The sequence below is a fragment of the Aulonocara stuartgranti genome (assembly GCF_965226115.1).
Source record: "Aulonocara stuartgranti genome assembly, chromosome: 7".
Taxonomy (NCBI): Eukaryota; Metazoa; Chordata; class Actinopteri; order Cichliformes; family Cichlidae; genus Aulonocara; species Aulonocara stuartgranti.
Genome location: NC_138945.1, coordinates 36356174 through 36362173, shown reverse-complemented (window position 1 = coordinate 36362173; position 6000 = coordinate 36356174). Strand labels below are relative to the sequence as shown.

The 6000-nt window shown below is 42.1% G+C and overlaps 1 long non-coding RNA gene across 1 annotated transcript; it reads left to right on the top strand.

Moving 5' to 3' along the window:
- Positions 1-1094: 1094 nt before the first annotated feature.
- LOC309709628 lies at positions 1095-2271 on the top strand. The gene is made up of 2 exons (XR_014277552.1): positions 1095-1427; positions 2024-2271. It is a non-coding gene; the product is annotated as an uncharacterized lncRNA (long non-coding RNA).
- The last annotated feature ends 3729 nt before the right edge of the window (positions 2272-6000 follow it).

The following is a 6000-nucleotide window of genomic DNA, read 5'->3' as shown; positions in this document are numbered from 1 at the left end:
AATACTAGCACATAGAGTTCCCAGTGCTAATCTGTTATTTAAAGCTTATTTACTGTAATGAACAATTATGATTTGTTAATGTAAATCATAAAATATGATCCTGTAAAGAATAAAGCTTCTCCAGCCACTGTTTTCTTTCATGTGCAGCAAAGAGAAAAATAGAAAAATGCAGTAAAACAAAATGTTAAATTCTGCACTGTAATCCATAGTTACTGGAGAGAGGGTTGACACTGTTACTAACCAAAATACAGCTACAGCAGTCAGAGTTTAAAAGCCAAATAACTACAATAACCATCACAGCATAACTAAATTAACACAATGCTGTTAAAGACTTAAATTAATCATGTGTTACATTAAAGGTTGAGAAGGACTTTTGTTCATTTGGTTTGCACTTTTCCCCACCCAGGGCGTCACACTACCTGGGAGGAGGCCCTGTCTCAATGGCTAAAGACAAAAGTCTTTATGCACACTTGATACCACAGATTACATAAACGACATGACTGGCTGCATTGCTGCATGATGGACTGTGGTGTCTATACTGGCTATTTTTAGCCTGTTACTCAGTAAATTTTCCAGTCTAGAGATGAAAAACAGGGTTTGCACATGTACACACTGCTGCTCCTGAAACACATAAAATGCATTCCTCGTGTTCACTTTCACTCTTTTGGAATTTCTCTTTAATTCATTGTGTATGTGAAGACCCCACTTGACACTAACGCTTTAAGTTTCCAGCTTGTTTAAAAAGGCCTGGAGAGGTTCTCCATCACGTCAGTTTTAGAGGAGCCAGTTGCAAAGGTGCAGGGATTTCCTCCTGAGCTGATGATACTGATGATGCCTCAGCAATAACCTGCACTTTCAGCACCAGTCAGTGTGACGCTTTTGTTTTGACTCACTGAGGCGGTTTCATCTATTTGTGCCTACAAGCAACAGGTACTGACGTCAGTTTACCCGATGCTGCAGGGAAAGTTGTTTTGATATTAGTCAATATCCAATAAAAAAGTTTCATCAAGGAGAAGATCAGGAACAAAATGAAACATGACCAAAATTACACTAGTGGAATGTCTTTCATAACCAGCAGCATCTACACAGCAAATTCAAAAGTGTTAAATGTTTTGGTGTTAATAGTCTCCTTGCAAAAGTAGAGTTAATTTTACTCTAAGCAGAGTCACATTCTTTTAATGTAACTCTGAGGTGTAAAATGATAGTAGTTAAAATTGAGTGTTAAAAATGAGTGTTTCTCTGTCAAATCTGGAGGTGTTACAATGGAAACATTAACTCTTGACCTCTTAACTCTGAACTCCTAGAGGGGCTATGACACCAACAGAGTAAATTCACAGACTCCGCCCCCAGCACGGCTCCAATCGAAGCTGAAGTGAAGCCGTTTCAGAACATTTTGCTCTACATATTTGAGTTGTTTGCCATGCTTGGTAAGTCATTCTTTCAAAGATTGTTTCAATTATTATTATGAGCTTTTACTTCTGTGGCTCTTTGGAGTTGAGACAAAGCTGTGTGAAAGGCATTAGCCATGTTGCTCAGTGATAGCATAATATTCTGTTTTAGCTAGCTGAAAGGTATTGTTTGCAGGCAAATACCACAGCCTTGAAAAAAAGCTTGCATGTGAATTTTCAGTCAAACTTTTGGTCAAATACACCTAAAACAATGTCTAGAATGTGAAATGTTGGTATAATGGTGCTACTTGAAGCCTGAAAACGATCGCCCATAAAAAAAACAAAAACAAAAACGAGCAAACAGCAGTAGCAGACGTCCTGACTGGGTTCTACGTTAGCATAGATCCCTCCAGAGTTTTGTGCACACGGTTTAGGTAAAAATGAAAAAGGTTGAGGTTTTACATTTAGTTCAGTATTACCTGTTGCCTGTGTCCTTGTCTTTTGGGAAAATACTTTATACAAGTAGTGGCTCAAAGAGGATTCCTTTTTTTTATTTTTTACTGTGCTGCAATTGTTTACTGGATTATTTGTGCCATTAATTAGTGTCAACTAATTTTTATTCGATCTCCGCACAGGATATGCTTGTGAAGATGGAATATGGGGGAGAGCAGAAGTGCGTTGAAGTTCCACAAAGGGATGAATGAAGGACATGCATATTGTATTGAAGAAATAAGTGATGAGATGCTGTTATTTGCATTTACCAGCTCAGACCTTTTGATAAACAAAATTCTAATGAAAGTGAGAACATGTATACTGTTACGTCTTTCAGAAAATGTTTTGAAATTGTGGTGCACAGTTCAGAATAAATGTTTTTCAAAAACCATTGCATCTTTTTAGTAAATGTTTATTTCCAAAAGAAATTTCTAGAAGTTCAGAACAGTAAAATTCCCGCTTTTTAGAGTGAATTAGAAGATAACTCTTACGTAGTTAAACTAAAATACTCTTTGAGAGTTAATATATAAACTCTTAACACCAAGTGTTAAATTATCAACTCCAGACAGATTTGGTGTTTAACACTAAATCAGAGTTAACGTACCAACTCTCCAAAAAGAGTTAAATTAACACTTTCTGGTGTGGACCCATATAGACACTTTAATAGTGTTGAAATCAAATCCGACAGTGTTAATTTGGACATGCTGGATTTGCTGTGTAGAGATGCAAAATGGCTCAAAACGTCTATTTTCTCAGTAAATCCACATATTTTGGTTAAATGATGTCTTCAGTGTTCCTCTATATGTGAAGGTTTTCATCTAAAGGTCAGAGCATATCTTTTTTTCTCCCAAATGTCTAGGAACTTCACCACGTTTAACATGTGCTCTGTGATTTGAAAATCATTACATTATGTCTTTATTTATATTTAACACAGTATCCCAACTATTATAGAATTATTTTTTTCTATAATTTTTCTATAGGAACACCCTCAGGTATTTATGGTTGCCTAAATGCTCTTGTTAGACTTTTCTCAACAGAAACAATAAGAAAGGGGGGGGGGCATCTTAGTTGTCACTGGGTTTTGTGACCTCATACTTTACAGCATTCCCTGTGGAGGTGCAGCTATAGATTAGTCATTCAGGAATTGCCAAGAGTGACCTTTAGAATAGACTGTATTGATGTTGGAACTTGTTGCAACAGTAGGCTTGAGTACAAGGAAGGATTCACAGTTAAGATTACAGGAAATGCTGACTGATGAAGAGAAAGTCTGATTCCTACTTTGTATCTTACATGCCTATTGATTATTAAAAATGTAGAGTTGATAAATACCCTTGTTACTACGAATACTGGCTGTGAGTACACAAACAGATGGGGATCTGTGTAATACCACAAATGAAAGTACTGCTGTATCTCTTTGATTTTCACAAAGACATTGAGTCAGAATATAAATTTTCAGTGGAAAACACAGTCAGCAGAAACTCAGAGCAAATCATTTTCATGACCCTCGTCATTTACAATCACACTTATTTTTGAAAAATAACAGTTTTGTTCTTCCATTGCACATAAGCCGTATTTTATCTCAGTCCTGAGTAATCTGTTTTCAAGTGACCTACCTAGTTAACAAAAAAGTAAAAAAAACTCAAAATCCCTCCACAGAGATGGTTGTTTATTGCAAACTGTGATATCTATACAAATCAATAAATACAATGCTTTGAAATCTGGTCCTTTAAAATTTGTGATCTGGGGCCCCGGTCTGGATGGGCCTGGGCCCCCTTTCCCTGGCGGGTCGCGGAGTATGGGGGTGCCTACTGGGGTCAGCGGGGGAGCTGGCCCCAGGGAGGGGTCACCTGCCCCTCCCTTCCATCCCTCCCCATCTCCAGCTGCCTCCCTCTTCCCGCTCCATCACAACCACCCACACATGCAGGACCTTGGAGTAGGGGTATGTCACCAGGGTGCAGAGGAGGCCACCCCGTCCCCTTCTGGCTGCCCCTGCCTCAATTTTTATCCCACAACTTAGACATTCACATTACTCACACTCTCATTACACATACATATAGGATCTTGGGGGTGGGCACGATACACGGAATCCAAAGTACCATCAGGGTGTACACCCCACCCCTGGCGTCGTTGCCCACCTCTCAATGTTAAATACACGTAGACATTGAGGGCCAGCAGGAGGGACCGTGCGCTTACCTGCTGCTCTCTGGCAGGTAGCTCCATGCCCTCCTGGGTTTTAAATGCACCTTAGAACACACATGCATCAACACTACAATGAGCGGGTGGAGGGAGGTTTGGAGTCTTCTCTCACCCCCATTCTCTGCGACCTGCTGGAGCAGGGGGGCTAGGACTAGGAGGAGGAGTTGGCCGTTCGACTGCGGTCTGGAGTGTGGGGCCTCCCTGCTGCTGCGGAGTCGGGGCGGTCTGCCTCTCCCCACCGCAGGGAAAAGGGTAACACCACCTGGGTCTGGGTGCAGTTCCCCCCTCCAGGGGCAAGGGTACCTAGACCCGGTTCGTAGAGTACGCTTGGGGAGTGTGATCGTGTGTACAGCGTCTCTTTATGTCTGTCTCCACGTTGGTTGAGTGTGGAGTAAGTGTATATGAGAGCATGAGGGTGGGAATGGATGTTTGTGTCTGTGTGTGCCTGTATTTCTGTGTCTATATGTCAGGTTGGGTATCAGGCGCCACCTCTCTGGGGACATCTCAGGCCCTCCAAGGTTTGGAGGCCTATCTCCCCCTACCACCACTTCCCCTGCCAGTGGCGGACTCCCTCAGACGTCGGTGTGTTGGTGGTTCTTTGTGTCCGGGGATGGGCGTCCAGTTACACACCGGCTCACTCCTTGGCGGCCGCTTATCGGGGCCTGGAGCCTGGGACTCGCTCGGGCCACTTCGGAGGTGGGGTGCCCCCGGCCTCTCGGCCTGGGGCTCGGTCACTCAGGCACGGCTGGCTGCCGGCGGAGCTCACGGGCGCGTCACTGCAACTCCCCCTGGCTTCTGCTCCGCGGCTGCTGAGTGAGCCCTCATCTGGGACTCTCCTCAGCTCTTTCTGGGACAGTGGCGCAGCTGCCCCTCTGTTGGTCTTCCTTGGTCTCTTGTGTTCTGGGGGCCTCTGGATGTCTGGAGTTTTGATCTCCTCCATACCTGCTTCATGCCCTGGAGGACGGGGCTGTGGCCCCCCCACACCCTCTAGCAGATCATTACATGAAGGAACCTTTTAAAAAACAAAAAACAAGCGCGTCCATGCTCACAGGTGTACACACGGGTGATCACACCCACAAACTACACCCTTTTTGGCTCCTACCTCAAAGCACACTGTGTTCTGTTGATCTTATGTGCTGCACAATAATGTTTAATATTTAGTATTTACTGTCATATTCCCATATATCATTGTGATGTTGTTTATTCTATTACTCTTGTTCTCTTCTGCTTGTTTTCTTTTTTCTTTCTCAGCAGGTGATTGATATATGCATTTTTTTCTTCTCTGCCCGTTCTGTTGGTTTTTGGTTTTTGCCCTTCTCCCCCGTCCCTCTTCTCAGCTGTTTCTCTTTCCCTCTTTCTTTCTCCCCTTCTTTCCCCCAGTCAAGTCTGTCCCATGTTCAGTAAGTGAAAATAAAATAAACAATGAAAGGTGAATCAAATGGACCATTATGGCAAGGCTGGGATGGTCAATTAAAAATAAAAAAAAATAAAAAAAATAAAAATTTGTGATCCCCAGAGGATGAACCCTACTGACTTTGGTGATCTGTTGAGTTTGTATTCGATCTTCTGGTCCTATATCTATATTATTAATTCAAGAAATGATATAACACAACTACAACTTTATGAACTGACTCAGAATTTGATACAAGCATTCACAGTTTCCCTTGTTGATATTTTAATTATATTGATTAGCATGTATTTTTTCCTCTAGTGTTTCGCACATGGATAGTTTCACCAAGAAAAAAAACTGTAACAACTTTGATGTCATGGTCCTGGGTCGTTGACCCAGCGCTTTTAGTTTGTTATCATTTTCTAGTTCATTATGATGATTATTATTGTTTGAGTTCTATGTGTTATATTCAGTCTGCCTTTGAGTCTGCGTCTGTGTCTCTGTCTGTCTATGGTGTCACCCCGTCTGTTTGTG